The sequence below is a fragment of the Odocoileus virginianus genome, chromosome 9, assembly GCF_023699985.2.
Source record: "Odocoileus virginianus isolate 20LAN1187 ecotype Illinois chromosome 9, Ovbor_1.2, whole genome shotgun sequence".
Taxonomy (NCBI): domain Eukaryota; kingdom Metazoa; phylum Chordata; class Mammalia; order Artiodactyla; family Cervidae; genus Odocoileus; species Odocoileus virginianus.
In genome coordinates this window covers 4,568,889-4,587,533 of record NC_069682.1, presented here as the reverse complement: position 1 = coordinate 4,587,533, position 18,645 = coordinate 4,568,889, and the positions used below count along the sequence as shown (strand labels likewise).

General features: G+C 45.1%; 1 protein-coding gene across 1 annotated transcript in view; it reads right to left on the bottom strand.

The window, feature by feature from the left end:
* Window positions 1–17,215, bottom strand: part of BTBD3 (BTB domain containing 3) — a 32,791-nt gene extending 15,576 nt beyond the window's left edge. Inside the window, exon 1 of the mRNA XM_070471897.1 lies at window positions 17,142–17,215. The gene's annotated coding sequence lies outside the window, so the exon portion shown is untranslated. The remainder of the gene's footprint in view (window positions 1–17,141) is intronic.
* Window positions 17,216–18,645: the final 1,430 nt, after the last annotated feature.

The window sequence follows — 18,645 nt, the reverse complement described above, 5'->3', positions numbered from 1 at the left end:
GAGATAAAGTAAAAGATACACAATTCAAAAGAAAAAAAAGGGCTTTCTTCTTTAGGTTGGCTAATTATTCTGCTAACCAGGTAAGATGACGGCTCAGAATTCTGGCTGAACTACATCAGAATAATCGAGCTTTCATCAGGTAGTCATTTGATAAAGCATTAATATATAATTGAAATTCTCAACTGACACTGCTACTGCTGACAACCGATGACATGGCAAAGCTTATTCTGGACAAACTGAAGACACTTTACCCAAAGAGAAGTACAGCCAGGCCTCAGGAGGTCTCTCCTGAGGAGGCCCAAGGAGGAGGCTGCTCTGACCCAAGAGGGCATTAATTCCACTGGAGACGCCAGAAGGGACGGCCCTGCCCACCAAGGCTGCAGCTTTCTCCAGGTTTGCTGTTGGCTTTAGTTGACAGAGGAGGAAAATAATGTTTTAGTCAAAGAAAAAGATTTTTCCTAAGTATTTTTTTTTTTTACTTTGGCTAGTATTTATTTTTTTTCTGATATTTGGAAGATAACTAAAAATATCTCCATAATCAGATCAATAAAATTCAAAGGCCTCTTCACTACGCACTTAACTAAAGCATGTGTAGCTTTATAAGATGAAGTCACCCTTTCCCGAAGAGCACATGGGCCAGGAAGCAGCAGTCCCAGCAGCCTTCACACCACAGGGGCTCTGTATCAGCTCTGGCCGTTAACAGGGGCAGGGCACGCACACTCAGTCACAGCGACTCTTTGCGACCCCATGGACTGTGGCCCGCCAGGCTCCTCTGGCCATGGGATCTCCCAGGCGAGGATACTGGCACTGAGTTGACATTTCCTTCTCTAGAGGGTTTTCCGAAGCCAGGGATCAAGCCTGACTTTCTTACCTCTCCTGCGCTGGCAGGCGGGTTCTTTATTACGAGTGCCACCTGGGAAGGCCTATTAACAGGGTAGGTGTCACAAACCAACTTCCCCAACCTCCACAAGGTAGTGAAAATGCTCTGAAAGATAAAATAGGACTCCCAAACACAAGTCACATCACCATGCGTGTTTGCCCTAAGTCACTCAATGGCACTGAGCAATAAATAAGCACTGCTCTGGCGGCTCAGAAGGTCAAGCGTCTGCCTACAGTGCGGGAGACCTGGGTTCAGTCCCTACTTCGGGAAGACCTCCTGGAGAAGGCAATGGCAACCCGCTCCAGTATTCTTGCCTGGAAAATCCCATGGATGGAAGAACCTGGGAGGTTGCATTGCAGTCCATGGGGTTGCAAAGAGTCGGACACGACTGAGCGACTTCACTTTACTTCTCCTCCCCCCCAGAGCTGGTGGCTCAGCGGTAAAGAATCCGCCTGCCAATGCAGGAGACGCGGGCGGGTTCAATCCTTGGGTCAGGAAGATCCCCTGGAGAAGGAATGAGCAACTCGGACTGGTATTCTTGCTTGGGAAATCCCAGAGGAGCCTGCAGAGCTACAGTCCATGGGGTTGCCAAAGAGCTGGACAGGACTTAGCGATGAAACAGCAGCAGTAACGATACAGCTCTGCTCCCTCAGCGCACTGCACTGCCTCAGCCCTTGGAGCGGTGTGTACCACCCTAAGTATTCTTATCACTGAAAAAGCAGGAGGGTATGCTTGGTAAAGGCAAGGCCAGATTAAAAGAAAAAATTTCATTTCCTATTTGAGCAAAGCCACTGCAACAGTCCATCCTAAAGGAGATCAGTCCTGGGTGCTCACTGGAAGGACTGATGCTGAAGCTGAAACTCCAGTACTTTGGCCACCTGATGCGAAGAGCTGACTCATTTGAAAAGACCCTGATGCTGGGAAAGATTGAAGGCGGGAAGAGAAGGGGACGACAGAGGATGAGATGGTTGGATGGCATCACCGACTCGATGGACATGCGTTTGAGTAGACTGAGAGAATTGGTGATGGACAGGGAGGCCTGGTGTGCTGCGATTCATGGGTTGCAAAGAGTCGGACACGACTGAGCGACTGAACGGAACTGAACTGAACTGACACGGAAAAGACTAGTTACCAGTTTTGTGTTTTGACCATCAGAACACATGTCCACAAGGGCCTCAGTTAATTACTATTTAATGAAATGTCTTCCTTCTTTTTTATAATGTATATGACTAGAATGAAATATAGCTATTTTAGGCGAACAATACAAGATCTAAAAATAAGAGATGTGCTACACAGAAATCATGCTACAGAAAGACACACACACATCAGAAATCACCACGCATCTTCAGGCCCAACTTTTAACCTATCTTTTCTGGAGTGGAGACCACCAAAATGAAAATGAAAAACGCACGTACATTTCTATACTGAGTCACAAAAATACCTTCTAACAAATAATCCAAGTAGAATTAGAAGCCTGTGACAGAGGGTTATTATAGAAACCAGCTTCTGGCAAAAACTCAAAGTAAAATCTGTTTCTGCTTTAAGTCCAAATAAAAAAAATATGTTTTATGCTACTTTTAATTGGCTTTAAAGTCTACAATCCCCCCCACCCCCCGATGTTTTGAAGGACACGATATAAAGGCACACTGACTGTAAATGTCGGCACAACCTTAACTACATCAACATCAAGTCACATTCAGAGACAGCCACCATTTCCTGCAGGAATATTCACTGGCACCACTGACGAACCCCTTGTTGCTTCCCTCTCTCGCTGTTCTCATCAGAATTAAAGTTGGGGGTTTCTATACATACTTTCACTGCATGTGTCAGAACTAAGAAAACAAGGTGTTTCAAACAAAAATTACATTCTAATACTATATTCAGCAAGTTTTTTTTTTAATTAAAAGCTACTCCGTAAGTAGGTCAATACTCAAACTGCCCAGAGATATAGAATAAAATCACTGCTTGTAAAACAACGCTCAACTAAGCCTCACTTAGAAAGTCAAGACTATTCATGAAAATGTGTACTCAAATTCGGGTCTCCCCAATCTCTGCACCACATAAAAATAGGCAGAGTATTTACATATGCACCTCAACTACAATGAGCAAATTAAAAGCATTCAAGTCAAAGTGCATCTTCAAAAAGTAGCAACTTAACCGTTAGTACCTCAAATTTTTCATTTGGGATATTTTTTTTTAGTTAACACTCAGACAGGCAACCATTTCATCACAGTCAGGAACTGCAAGGACTCACACGAGAGCCACTGTTACGATGATGACTGGAGCCAAACCACGGCAGAGCCGACAGTCTCTGAGAAGGGTGGTCAAAACTTACAGGAGACAAGTCTCTGCATAAGCACTCCACTAGCCAGCTGCAGGGACGCCGTGATCCACTGGGCCTTCAGTACAGGAGGCCTGGCCGAGGTCAGTGTTCGTTTAACGCAACACTGCTCCAGAGAATTTAAAATATGGCATAAAAAGGAAATGAAAAGTGATGTTTAAGTGGCGTGTGGCCAAGTCTTAACCAACTGCTCTGTGCTGCTCTTCCAAAAGAGGTTGTCATGCAAAGAAGGGTGGTCCTGTCTTTGCAACAGCATGCCAGGAGTGCGCACCAAGCACCTGTCCAGGAAAAAAATAAAAGAAATCCCGCCTCCCCCTTCTCGGTGAGGGGGAGCCACACAGTTGCGGTGCTTTCTGGATCTCCATGACCTGCCTCCAAGCCCGGGGACCTGTCCTCTCCACTGACTCCTTTTACAAACAAGACTGTTCTCGGACTGCACTGAGCCCGCTGCTTCCCGCCATCCTCACTGTCAGAAGCCGTCCGTCCTTCACACTGCAGTCCTGAGACACCTCGACAGGGAGGGTCTCCGGGCCTCCCCAGGCGCCCCGTCTCACACTTCACCTGCCTCGGGTGGTCTGACTAGGTGAGTTCTCTGAGGGCCTCCCGGCGAGACCCAACAGCACCATTCCCGCCGCTGGCTTCCTTCCGACTGCTCCACCGCAGCAGAGAGCAAGTGCAGCACTTCTGAATCCGCCTGGACCCGGGACCACCTCGTGGAGTGCAAATGGTCCTGGGCTGAAGCAGAGGGCGGCGGGCCTCTGGCTGTCTGAGACGCAGGTTCACACAAGAGACGGGGAAAGAACCGAGACATCTGGGCAAGTGTCCTGAGGCTCCCTGAACATGTCTGAGCACAAACACAGCTTTATGACCCTGCATCCACCGAGCATCTAGTCCAACTGAAAACATTAAAGCTCAACTTAAAGCAAGTCCCCACACGCGCTCACACCAAGGCTTCGCTTCATTAGCATCTAGAACTTACTCTAAGCCAGATCTTCACACACACAGAAGTGCGGGCTAATGAGGAGCAAGCCTCTGTTAACCGGGACAAAGCTGCCTTTATCAACTGGTCTCAGCTCATGGTCTAGCATATTTATTCACAGAACCAGAAGAGAATTTTAGTGATTTCATGAACTAGGAAGGATAATAAATTCTCAGCGACTCACATGAAAGGAGGAAAGCAGTCATATGAATAATCTTAAAAAATGGGTAATTAAAAAGACGTTTATATGTGGCTTTGAAACGTGTTTCGTTTGTACTTGACGCTGAATGGGTGAATTTCCACTACATTAGACACACCCAACCTTCAAACAAAGTAATAAAACAGGCTTGTGTATTTAGGGCTGAGTATATGAATAGTCTGGAAACTCACCCCCAACCGGCAAACAAGCCACACAGCTCGGGATGGGCAACGTCACATTTCAGATTACTGCACAGCAAGAAGCAGAAAAACTCACTTCTTAGCATGTGCGTGTCTCCACGAAAACACTCTACTGTAAAGAACTGGGATGTTAAGTAATCATGTGTTTGATTTTTTTCCCCCCAAAATAAAGAATTCTCAACTTCAGTTTACACACTACCTGACATCACTGGAGTGAGCATAAACAGAAAAGATCCCGTCAACAGTGGAGGAGCTCAACAGCCTAGCCACGGCTGCAGTCTTTTGCTGGTGTGTTTATTCCAGTAGTAGGGTTAAACTGCTAAGAAGTAATGGCTTGAATTGTGTACTGGCAAAAAACATAGCTTGAATTTCTAAATAACAAGTTCAACTGGCAGGAAGAACACACTTTTTTGGAAGGTGGGATGAAGTAAACACATTGTTTTGCATCTGTTGGTTAAAGTGTGTGGGTTTTAACATATTAAGTATTTTAAGCAGGTCTGAACTGCACTGGTTCAGAAGGTAACTGACATACTGAAGCCCTCTGCAACTGCCTTGTGATACTGGCGGTGGTGATGCCTCACCAAAAGCCCTGCCTTCTGCCCCAAACGAAAAAGGGAGCTTCAAACATACAAGGACTGGTCCACCACCAGGCTCGGGACCCTCTTTCCCTTTCACAGCTGAAATTGCTGGTTCCTAAACCTGGATGGTCACTTTACTGGACCCTCAGCAGCCAAACTGAACATCACTGAAAGGCATGTCAAGTGGTCTTGACTTCCCCATGCTTCCCCAGCTCCTACCTGGGGGACTTGGGGGACTTAGGAACCGTGATAAAACAGCTTGTGTGAAGGCAGATTAGCTACTGTGTGTCCTTTTGCCACAATCAATGGACTATCTCACGGGGAATTTCCGGGAGATGCGGCAGTAAAAACTTTTGATTTTATTAAATCTCAACCCTTGAGTATACACTTTCTTAACATTTTATGTGATGAAATGGAAAGTATGCTTAAAGCATTTCTGGTGAAACTGAAACAGAATGGTTGGCATGGGGAAAAAAAACAAACTTGTGCGAGAGCTGAACCAGCCACTTATTTCATGGAACACCAATGCACTTGAGAAAATATGCAAAATATGCTTATTCACACTTAGGTATTTAGAAGACATTTTCTTAAAATGAATGCAATGAGCTGACTATTGCAAACGAAAAAATTCAAACCTTCGAGCAAAAGTTAGAATTTTGGAATTCTTGATTATGCTACTATGAGCTGGATAGCTTCCCAAGACTGTCAAAGACTTCTCAAAGACCATTTCTGATTAACGGTTGGTGACATTAGCTTTTTAACATTGTATAAAGAAACATGTCAGCATTTTAAAGATTGGCATAACTCAGTGAACCAATATTTTCTAATAGTATTGCAATTACATTAAAGAATCACGCATGTTGGTAAAAGGTTCATTCAAAGTACACAACAGACCAATGGACTTTAGTATAAGAGGAATACAGAAAGTTCACTGATGGTTTCATCAGTTGATTCCACACAGCAATCAACCACGAAGAAATTACAATCAACCACGAAGAAATTATCATTCAAGTTTCAAGGAGGCATCAGAGAATATCCACAATTATCTCAAAAGACTATCAAAATGCTCCAGCTGCTATCTGTGTGAGGCCATATTTTCTTCATAAGCTTCAATCAAAACATTTATTTTTAAACAAATATTAAAAATTTTTCTTTGTTTTCAATTCTATTTCAGTAAATATTACATAAACAAAAGCTCTCCAGGTTTCTTGAAATATTCAAAAGTATAAGAATCCTGAGGTCAAAAAGTATAAGAACCACTGATGCCCACTTGACACAAGGAGTTTGGATCTTAGTCTAAGTGTAACTGTGGTAAGCTATTAGCAGTTTTAGTGAATATTCCTAAAAAAAAGAAAAAAAAAAACCTTAAGTGATTAAGGCCAGGGTTTTAAACATACCTGCTTTTTGGTTCTACTCTTCCAGAAAATAATAATTAATTCCTAGAGCATAATTCTCAACTATTAGGTAGACAGAATGGAAGACATGAGAAAATGACAATCTCTGTCACAAAAAATTAACAGCAGTCAAGGAGCTAATATTCCACTGGTTGTATTACATTGCTTGGCACCTTAACTTTGTCCTGTCCTCAGAAAATTCAAATGCAAGCTGCAAGACATATCAATAGACATCTTCTTCGAAGATCTTAAGAAAAAAATTTAAATGAGCTTTGAGTAGACTGTTGTCTCTAGTAGCGTCACATAAACCAGCAAGAAGGAAGCAAGTTTTTCTCTGATAGTTTGCTCTCGGCTACGCGAAGATGAGAAGTAGTAACTTCGGCAAGGTAAGCATGGTTGCCAACATTTAGGAGAATTTTCTTCACATTTGCCTTCATTTAGAGATACATTAGACAGAAACTGCCTCCTCTTCCAATACACCATTTTAACTGTGGTTTATGTAGTATCAAAATATTCCTCTATATTAAATAACTGAAAACAGTGTGATGGAAATAAAGCTTAGGTTAGGACTCTGCAGAAGTCCAAACAAAGGGAATACTTCATCTACCAGCTCTAACTTTTCCTTTAAAAACTGCCTTTTCTTACAGAGCTGGTGTTCCCTTTCTCAAAAGATTTTAGAGGTTGTGTGTGTCAGTAGGTCTGTGATTCTCCTACCTACCTTACATTCAGTAACTAATTATTATTAAAGAAAGACTATAAAATCAAAATACAGGTTGATCTGATCTCAAGAATCTCATTTTCCTATAGCCCAATCCAAACACCACTAGGTTTCCACATCCCTAACTGACACCCTCCCGGTCGAGTACATGGCGATCTGGTGAGGATTCTGAGAATGTGCTGGGAGCTGTGTGCTGTCCCAGAGTCCAGGCCCGACTCTGGCACTTTGAGGCATCCTTCCTGGCACGGACAGGGGGAAGCAGCCAGCAACACAGCCCAGAGTCCTCACGTACACATGGGCTGATCCCACAGTCCCCAAGAAAGACGTGTTCAGTAGTGTTACCTTAACTAGAAAATCTCCTCGTTCCCATAAAGGCGTTCTCCAGCATTTACTAGCGTGTGCTGACATCCTCCGGCGGAGGGGTGGGGACTAGCTCGCCAGAGACCCTGCGCAGGCAGAGGGAGGAGCTGTCCTCCCCGAGCCTGCAGCCAGCCCAGCTTCCAGCTCCCAGGCTCGTCTCCTGAGGCTGCAGGAGGGGTGAGGAAGAGGCCAGGGAGGGGAGGGGGTGCTTGGGGTGCACACAGTGGCTGTGTTACACGGGGGCGGGGAAGGCGGAGGGCTGTGCCGGAGAGGAAGCAACAGCCCGAACAGCTGTGGGGTGTCCGAACCTGCAAGGGCAGCAGCTTCTCACATTTTTCATGTGGATGTTAACATTATTTTAAGAAGAGAGGCCTGCTGTAACCCTAGTCAAGAATTTATTATTTTCTCAACTTTCTAGGAATACAGGTCATTTCCCAGTAACGCATCTAGATGGGAGTTTGACTACTACACTTGACTTTCCACTACACATCCCATGAACACAGGTATGAAAATAGGCAGTGGTCTAGATGTACGCCCTTGTCTTTCCAGAGACCCGCAATGGCTGATGGACAAAACCACCCCTTGCTACAGAGTAGGTGTGTTTGCTGGTGCTGGACAGGCAAAATCATCACTTCTAAAAAACTGGTGGATACAAGAAAAGGTGGCAATTAAAAAGAAAATGTTCACAAAGAAAACAAACACTGTACTTACCCAGGTCCCCAGCCCAGGTGTGTAACTACAGAAAGCAAGGTGTGCTTTCCAAGTGGGCTATCCATTAACAGCCTAAAACTAAGGGGCGTTTTGTGATTCAACAGCAGAAAGGTAGACCAGGGCTTTCCACTCAACCTTGGCCGAACAGCACTGACTGTTTAAGAGTTCAAAATAAAGTACACTGTAACAGTGATAACTCTTAAAGAATGAATCTCTGTACTAACGAAACACAAATACAAGGATTGGAGCTTCAAAGATAAGGCAGATTCATCAAGTGGCGCATTCAGAACAGTGGTGCTTATGACATTTTTATTTCTAATATGTATGGTAATCATGGTTAAAAAGTTTACACGGGGACCTACCCTGCTCACATCACTATTACTGAAAAATTAAGACTTAAAAAAAATAAGGAACTAAATATGTTTTGTAGGAAAACATTTAGAAATTGAAGGAAATGCTCATGTTTTGTGTAGCTCACTGGTACTGGGTTTATGCATTTCTAGAGATAACACACATCATGGTATTGGTTTATTGTCTATTCTCTGGCTGCTGACATGATCCCTAAAATCATCTTTTTCTGGCACGTGACACCACTTAATTGCACAGCAATTCCAACAGTATAAAACACACAAATATTTCGTGCCCTATAGAAAGAGAGGGAGCCTGACGTTTCTGAGATGTACTCAGATTTGAAGCACAGCAAAGGAGACTCTAGAGACTAAGAGACTGTCTGTAGAACATTAAATGACGGCTCTGATGCCTGCTGCAGGGATGGCCACAACGCATGCTTGGCGGGGAAACTGAGGGCAAAGGCCTGACTGCCTTTGATTTTGTGGATTTAATACCACAAGACACGCTTCTCTGTGGCTCTGAAGGACTTCAAAGTCATCTTATAAAAGAACTTATTTCAGCTAGAACACTGGAGGAAAAGCACTTAAAGATGGGGAGAGGGATGGGCTGAGAGATGGGGAGATGTCTGAACAGCCAGAAAACACAGAAAAGAGCAAAGGAGAGGCCGAGTCCCATTCTGAGATGGGTAGCAAATAAACAACCGGAAATCGCCAATACTCACCAGGGATCGCAGGCCCCTTTATTCAGAAATGTTCCTCACCCCACTGGTTAAAGACTGAAAGCCAAAGACAGCAGATTCTAGAATCCAATTCACATCATTCAGATGTGAATTAATGCAGTTGGCTAAGGCTTTCTGACAGCTAACTGGCCTGTTCCTACACTCTGGCAGGGTTCAGCACTTCACAGACAGTACCCTATTTAATCCTCATGACCACTCTCTGTATTATTATATCCATTATGAATAATACATGTTCTGCAACTTGTGTCTTGCTGGGGGGATGCTAAATCACCAGTGTTGGATCCACAAATGCTGTACAACACCCTGCTTTATGAGAAAATCACTGGAAAAAAATGGAGTAGACTATATTAATTTATTCAAAAAAATTTTACTGACCACATTCCTGTATCAGACACTTGAAGCACATACATGAACAGACATTAAATTACTTGGCTACATGAAACTGATTGTCTAGCAGGGACAGGTAGATTCACCAAAAATAATAAATAAATAAGTCATACAGTAATTCATACAGTAATTTAGATGCTACAAAAAATGGAAACATAATGTACTCCACGAAGGACACAAGGCCTAGTCCGCAGCTGTAAACAGCGGGGACATCACTGCTGAGACTGTAGTTCAGTGAAGACCTGAACACCCTCACAAAGATCTCCGGGGGGATGCGCCTGGAGGGTTCCAGGGTCAGGAAGGAAGGCTGGCTGGACGGAGAGCATTCCATTCCAGGGAAAGGACTGGAGGGGAGGTCAGAGCTGGGGGAAAACAGAATGCCCTGGGCTTTGCGAAGCATCATGAGACTCTGACTTTTACTCTGAGGGACACGGAAAGCAGGTAAAGAATTTGAAGCATATCTAACCTATGTTTTCAAAAGATCACTCCAGCTGTTATGCTGATAACATACTAAAGGGAAGTCGGGAAGGTGAAAGGAGAGGCCACCGAAACCACCCAGGCAGGAGGTGCCGGAGACCTGGAGGAAGGCGCTTGCAGCAGAGATGGGAAACGGGAAAACGGCTGAGCTCCCGGGTGTGTTCTGAGGACAGGACAGTGGATACATCTGCAAGATGGGGCAGCAGGATCTGCTAACAGCCTGCATGCAGAGTGGGAGAGAAAGAGAAGAGTCAGGATGATTCCAAGGTTTCTGACTTAAATAACCTGAAAAATGGAACCACCCCAACACAGACACTGGGGCAGGCTACAGGGAGGACAGCTGTGCAGAGGAAGATCAGAAACTCTGCTTTAGTCTTTAAAAGTGAAGTATCTTTTACATATTCAAGTCAAGAAAGGAGATGGGTAATACACGTCAGGAGCTTAAGAGCACCATCCCAGCTGGAAGTGGACACTAGGAGTCCTAAGAGGCTGCACAGTATTTTATTAAAATCTTACAATTGTTTGTGACAAGAGTCCTACAAAAACTGAGCCCTAAGCATTCCAAATTAACAGGCTGTGTGTGTGTGTGTGGGGGGGCACACATTAAAATAAAAAAATGACTGAAAAGTCAGTGATACATAAGGAAAAGCAGGAGACTGTGGTGTCCTCAAAATCAAATGAAGAATGTCAAATTAAAAAGGGAATGACCAATTATATCAAATGCTGCCAAGAGACAAAGATGAGCGATGACTATTGCAATTTGCAACATTTTCTTTCGAAAAATCCCTGGTGACTGTATCCCCGCTGCTCCACCCCAGAAGACATGAATATTGTATTAAATACATTATCTTTTTTAAAGACTTCTAAAATAATTTATTCTATAATAATTACATAATGTATGATTATATAATGATAATTAAGTGTATACTTCATTTGTTTGCACTCTGGTCTCTGCGGCTGCACGGGCTTTCTCCAGCTGCAGCGAGTGAAGGGTACTCTCCAGCTGCCACGCGTGGGCTCTTCTGGTTGGGGAGCACGGGTTGAGGGTGTGCGGGCTTCAGGAGTTGTGGCACAAAGGCTTAGTTGCTCAGCAGCACTTGGAAATCCTCCTCGACCAGGGATCAAACCCACCCGTCTCCTGCATTGGCAGGCAGATTCTTTACCTCTGAGACACCTGGGAAGCCCCAAATATGACGGTACCTTTTAGTTTCGTCATGAACGGAATTTATTTTTCTAAAGAACTATTCAAAAGGGAAGGATTTACTTCAGTTTAGTATTTGGGACTCAAGTCAGTAGATTTGTTAAGAAATACTAGTGATAAACTGTAGCAGCTAACAGTACTCTGCTAATATTTCATTCCTCAGTTCAGTTCAGTCGCTCAGTCGTGTCCGACTCTCTGCTACCCCATGGACTGGACTGCAGCATGCCAGGCCTCCCTGTCCATCACCACCTCCCGGAGTTTACTCAAATCATGCCCACTGAGTCAGTGATGCCATCCAGCCCTCTCATCCTCGTCCCCTTCTCCTCCTGCCTTCAATCTTTCCCAGCATTAGTCTTTTCAAATGAGTCCTATCTCTTAAAAAAAAAAAATACCGCTAGGTAAGTTGGAAATAAAAGGATAGATTTTCTCTGTCCTGATGAGAAATTATGATAAACAAAAGCCAATATTGTACTACTGTTTTTCCTATTAAAGAACAAAAGTTTGCACATTATTGCCATTACTATTTGATAATGTTCCAGAAGTATTTTATAATATTCCAGAAGGCTAACACTAGTGCAGTCTACCATAAAACCAAAATAAAAGGTATAATTATTAGAAAGAAGTAGATACAAGTGTCACTGTATACAACTGATTATATAACTAGGAAACGCAAGAAAATAAACTGGAAAGCTCTTAGAATAAGAGCCAGGTATAATACAGAGAACAAAAATCAACAACCATCTTACCCAACAATAGCCAACTTGATGAACCCTTCATCACAGCAACAAAAACATACCTAAGAGAACCCTAACAAGAAATGGTAGGACTTAATAAAGATTAAGCAAGCAAACAAAACACCTCCACTAACAGACAGAAGGTCTGTGTAAATTCACAGTCCTTCAGGAAAACAGACTACTCTATGTATACATGATGGGCCTTGTCAAAGAACCAAAAGAACTGCATACTTCTCAGTTCTAAGGATTCATCTGCGGAGTCTTCCAGGTTAAGATGGCATGTTTAACAAAACATCAAGCAAACATCCTCTCTCTACATTCCACATAGTCAGTAAAGAGTTCTTTCCAGAAGAAACGCATCAAGTATATAAAGACCTGCAGTGAAAATGACAACGGAATCATGAAAGCGGAAAGCAGACAGGCAGGCAGAACTCAGCAGACGTGAGTGAGATGCCCCCCACCCGTGAGGAGGGCTGAGAAGCACTCCAGTTTGCGCCAAGACTGGAGCAGAAAGGGTCAAGGTGGGGTAAACTAAGCCTGACTCCCTGGATGCCCTTTGCACCTTCTCACTGTGGAGTTCTGGCCCACAGTCCCAGAGCCGAGCCAGACTGGACCTGATTAAGTCTTCAGACTTCAAGAGCACCAGAACCTTCCCCAAAGTGAAGAGGATGCTCAGACTCCAGTCAGAGGCCTCAGGATCACTGGCAGCTGGACCCTCTCCCCAGCATAGGGTGCCACCGGAGGACCAGCCTCTGACTAGCCCAAGAGGAAAAGACTGTACTTGTGGCCCCAGTGAAAACTCAAAAAAAAAACCATCAAGAGCCTAAAGGCTGTCACTGAGCCGCCTAAGGGGATGGAGAGACAGCCACTTATTTTAAGTAAGTATTTTAGTACTCTTAGATTTAATTATGTGCATGCATTAGTATAAAGATAATAAGATCATCTTTATCTGAAAGGACAGATGGCTGTAAGTAGGATTTTTAAAAGAACAATGTGACTTGCTCTAGCAGATATTTCCACATATTCTAAATGTACAATTAAAAAGATTTAGCTTTAAGATTAGAGATCAATCACTGATGAGTAAGACCTAATACAGAATCAGACCCAAAAGTTAGTCAAGATCTTAAAATGTAATAAAGGGAAGACCACAACCCAGTGAAGAAAGGGTGGACTGTCTAACAGACCTGCTGGTAGACAGGGCTGACTCATGAGGAGGGCGTGTTGTAAGACAATCCACACCAGGGTGCTAACAGAAAATTAAATGTACACACCTGTACTGTGCCAAGTCACTTAGCTGTGTCCAACTCTGTGACCCCATGGACTGCAGCCTGCCAGATTCCTTTGTCCATGGGGATTCCCCATGTAAGGATACTGGAGTGGGTTGCCATGCCCTCCTCAAAGGTATCTTCCCAACCCAGGGAAGATCTCCCTCACCGCAGGCAGATTCTTTACCAACTGAGACACCAGGGAAGCCATTGTACAAATCTAATATACATTACACAGACATTTTTAATTCATTTTTTAAAATCATCAATTAAGAATAAAATGGGCAAAGGACCTGAACAGACAACTCTCAAAAGGCAAATGAACGAATAAAAAGCAAATTACTAATTTCACTAGTTATCAAAAAAATATGAATTAAAATAAGGCCAGATTTTTCCTGCAAATCAGGAAAGATTAAACACTGGAATGCTGACACTACAGGAAGACCATCCGGCATGTAAGGGAATCGATGCGTCCTGGTATAAGCAATCTGGCAACGGGCCTCAAGAGTTATAAAAGAGTTCACCTCTGCCCCAGGAGTTCTGCTATAAATCCGGCCTGAGACGTCAGAGACAGCGAGGCTTTCAGACAAGCGCCTTTGCCCTAGCTCGACCTGTGTGTCTATTACTTTCTGAGCCTACCTCCTCTGGCAGACTCTGCTGAAGACCTTGCACTATTTGGTTCATTCCATTGCTCCAAAACTCTATGTTGCAGGCACAATTATTACCCCCATTCTATGCATAAAGGAAGCACAATCAAATAATTAGGTAATTAAGGCCACTTAATCAGAAAAGGCCAAGATTTGCAACTAGAGTTTAATATCATATTCCCAAACACTAAAAATGGAATATGTCAAACAAGAGAAAACTAGTTAAACAAACTTTGACACATCCATCATTTAAAATTTTACTTTTGAGGATGATTTAAGGGTACAAGAAACGTCTGTGATATATTAGCAAAGGGGCAATATTTAAACTATAAATGAAATTAAAGTACCAATTTTGCTTACAAGTGTCTCTATGCAGACAAATAAAATGGGACCAATGGAAGCATATCATGCCATGTACAGCTGTTATTTCTGGAAGATATCGCTGTGATTTTTATTTCTTTAAGGTTAGGTGAGAAGTTACCACCTTAGCTGCAGAGCATTGCTGCTGAACTACAAGGTCCAGCAAATCAAAGGGTTTTCCACTAATTTTCTTTGCTCAGAGTAAAATGGGGGAAAATCAGCATTACAGAATTTGCTTGATAGTCCAAAAGTTAACTAACACATTACACCAGAGTAGAGAAAACTTCTTCAATCCCTAATACATGCTGGAGATCTCTCTACTACCATAAGCATTTTGGGTTGACTGATCAAATTCTGATCATCTACACAGCAAAGTTTGAAAGATTTCAAAACACAAGAAAGCCTGAAGACACGTCTGAAATATTTTACATGAAGAGTTTTAAGAGTTACTTGCAAAATAAACTGGGATGAGTTGGCAAGGGAATAACTGTTTTCGTGCATAAAAGAACAAACATTAAAAAAAAAACCAAAAAACCTGTCTTTGTTTGGATGTGTGTGTGTGTCGGGGAAGGGAAAGAATGGGTGAATCTGTAGAATTGTGCCTTTCCTTCCTTATTTTAAAGTATAACATTACAAAAGTGTTCTAACTTTTTGCAAAGAATCATGGCAAAGAACTTTCTAGGAAAGAAACAATTTACAAGCTGACAATGGTATCTGGTCACAAATTAGCAAAGGTTTTGGCAAGGACGTAGGGTTGTATTTCACTTTTAAAACTTCTTAAGTATGTCTTCAGACTTTAGAAAAATAATGCTTACCCTTCGAAGATCTGTGTGCCCCAAAGGAAAATCAAGGTTTTTTTTTGTTTTTTTAAAGGTGCTTTTCATCTCTTTTAGAACTTTGTTACACAAGTTCTTAGTTCAGAGATTGGTAAAGAGAATCTCTTCAGGGGAGAACGAGCTGCTCGTATTGTCACTCCATACAACAGCATTGATAAATAATTCTGTAATCACTTAGAAAGAAAAACTGGGACTGTGAACGCACCCCTACCTGAGCCGGGGTCTAGAAATGGGAGATTCAAACTCTTTAGAAAAGGAAAAGTCCTATTCAGAAAACCAAAGGTAGACCCGCCCACTTCCCCTGGAAGACCCGTTGCTATGGTAACCCGCAACAACCCCCCCCCCCCGCCCAAATAGTCAACTTGGTGGGGGAGGGGATCCTCCCGGGGGTTGAGGGTTGGATGGTTAAAAAGGGGGAGCTGGGGAAGGGTGGGGAGGGAGGCTGAGAGCGAGTCAGAAGAAGCCACGGCAGGGGTCAGAGAGGGTGGCCTTACTACTAAGAAATTCAACGCAGCAGGCAGAACAATGTCTGGACGTCGGAGTCGTGTTCAGCTAAAGTTTGAACCTTTAGAGACGCTTTCCTCCGTCCCCACGGCGGGGGGGACGGGGGGGACGGGGACAAGCTACTCTTTGTGAGTTCCTGCCTGCGGAGAACGAAGCTAGCGTTTCATCTCAGCAGTAGCAAACTGCTACTTCGCAAAACTCAAAACTTGACTTTCTTTTATTAAACCGGTGCTTCCCAAACTCAGCTGCACTGCTGGAATCACTGAGGGAACTTTACATAGTGCGTTTTAATTGGTCTGCAGTTTTGAGCCTACAGTTTTAAAACTCCCCGGTGACGCTTTCTTGCAGCCAGTTTTGGAAACTACAGTACTCCAAGATGTGACCGAAAGTATTTAAATCAAAGGATAAAAGACAGAGCGGGGAGTGGGGGGAAGAAAGCACAATCATCGCTCTTTGTCTTTTCACGGCTAATAATAGAAATTAGCTGGCTTTCTCCAAGCGCACACAGGACAATAGGTTCCTTGATAAACAGGAGTCCCCGGCATGCCCTAACAATACTTTCTTTGAGATAAAAAGACCAGGCAATATACGTCTGTTCTTCCCAAGAGAGCAAATACCCTTCTTACCAAAACACCAAACCTGCACATCTATCTCAAGAGCGAATGGGCAGTGAACACCGTTCAACTTGGAGGACGAGCCGCAGGGCCACAAGGAAGCTGCACTCGCAGAAGCCCAGCACCGTTCGCCGGGGCCCCGCAGCCCCCGGGGTGGCCGAGGGCGGGTGTCGGCCCCCGGGACCCTCAGCGCCCCGGGACTGTCACTCCGGGGAAGTTTGCTCGCGCTCAGCCCTCGACTCCCAGGAGGGGGGCGCGGCCGCCACCTGCCCGACAGCCCGGCGGCCCCTCCCGGGCCGCGGCCGCCTCCCGGGGTCGCGCTCGCGGTGGGCGCCCCAAGGGCCGGTAGGGCCCCGGGGCTCGCCTCGGCCCTCCCGGGGTTCCGGGCTGCAGCGGGCCCTGCCCCGGGCCGGACGTCGGCACCAGCGAGGGGCCGGCGCCGACCCGGGGAACCCGTCCGGAAGCCGTCTCCGCGGCCCGCGCCCCCAAAGCCAGCGCCCCCAGAGCCCGCGCCCCCATGCCGCCCGCCGCGCCCGCAGCCCGGCCCCGGCCCGCCGCGCTCGGCCCCTGCGGCCCGCGGTCGGGCGCGCGCCCCAGCTCTGCTGCCCAGCGTTGCGCACGCGCGAAGGAGCCCGCCCCCCCACCCGTCCCGGCGCCCTCACTCACCGCGCGCCGGTCCCGTCTCCGCAGGCGGAGCCGCCGTGCGCACCGCGCTCCGCTCGCCGCCCGGGTCGGGGGCCGCTGCTCAGGCCCCGACCAAGGCTCTCGGGGATGCGGCGCCCGGCGGGCTCGGCGGGGACCCGCACGCAGGGCACGCTCCGCGGGGCCGCGCGCGCGCCCGAGTGCGGGGGGCGGGGCCGAGGAGTGCGCGCGCCCGAGCCGGGGGCGGGGCCAAGAGATCTGCGCGCCCGGAGGCGCCCCTGGACACCGGGCATGCGCACTGCCCTGCCTGCCCTTGCCCTGGAGGCGGCCGGCGCTGACCCTGCACCTGTGAAACCTAGGCCGATGGACGAGCGCCTAAAGGCACCCTTCATGGAGAGGCAAGCTCGCCCTTATCCCACAGGCTGCAGTCTTCTACTCGGCGTCATTTGTCAGTTAAGGCTTTAAATATTTATTGAGCACCTACTTTGGTAGAGCCTTCGTGCAGCAAGCGGGACATCCTCAGGTCATGGGGAACCTATTGCATTTAGCTTTGGGATTCCTTTTCGGGCACTGGTTCCAGCCCTCTCTTTGACCAGATGAGAAAAGTGCATAAATAGAGATTACCCAGTATCTGAACCTGTAAACCTTAACCACACTGTTAAGCAATTTGGGGAATAAGAGTTGCCGCTGGCTGGGCTCTTGAGAAAACTTTGAGAAGCCTGGAGGGGTAAGAGATGGAGTCAGAAGATAAGGTCTCCTGGGTCAGTGCAAAGGCAGAAATCACACACACACACACACACACACACACACACAAAATCAAATAATACATGAACTCATGAACTTTTCTTGGGGCCAAAATGGAACCCTCATGTCTTGTTCATAGTGAAGGGCAAAACCTGTGGCTAGAAAGGTAACTGATGCTCCTTTGGAAAAGACTGTTGATGCTTCACTTCAAATTTTCAGATTTTTTCACTGAACAATTGATAACTACTAGAGATGTGGGGGCGAAGCGTCCGGTGGTGTGGTGGTCTGATTAATGCCGAATTTTGGAACATAAAGTGAAGACCAGACATCAAATGCTATAGAAGTAGTAGGGTCCTGAATTCAAGTGTTGGCCTCAGGGAATGCATGGAAAAGTTTTCAGAGATTGTGAAAGACAGAATTGCCTAATTTTTGTCACTGCTTGTTTGAGAAATAGCTCCCTATTTCTCATGATGGATACATATTTCATTAGACTTGATCATCATCCTTAGTAGATATTTATTAGTGGATAAATTAGACCTCTAAAATATACAGCTACAAGCCCTAATTATTGGGTTGGCCAAAAAGTTCATTTGGGTTTTTGGTTAAGATGTGGCGGAAAATCCTGAACAAAATTTCTGGCCAACTCAATACTTCTTTTAAAATGAATTTGGTCCTGGGAGAATATACTTCTTAATTGAAAAACAACAACATCATTAATTTTGGAGACAGTACACAAAATGAAATATAAATGGATTTTGGAAAACAAAAAGTTCTTTTATAAACT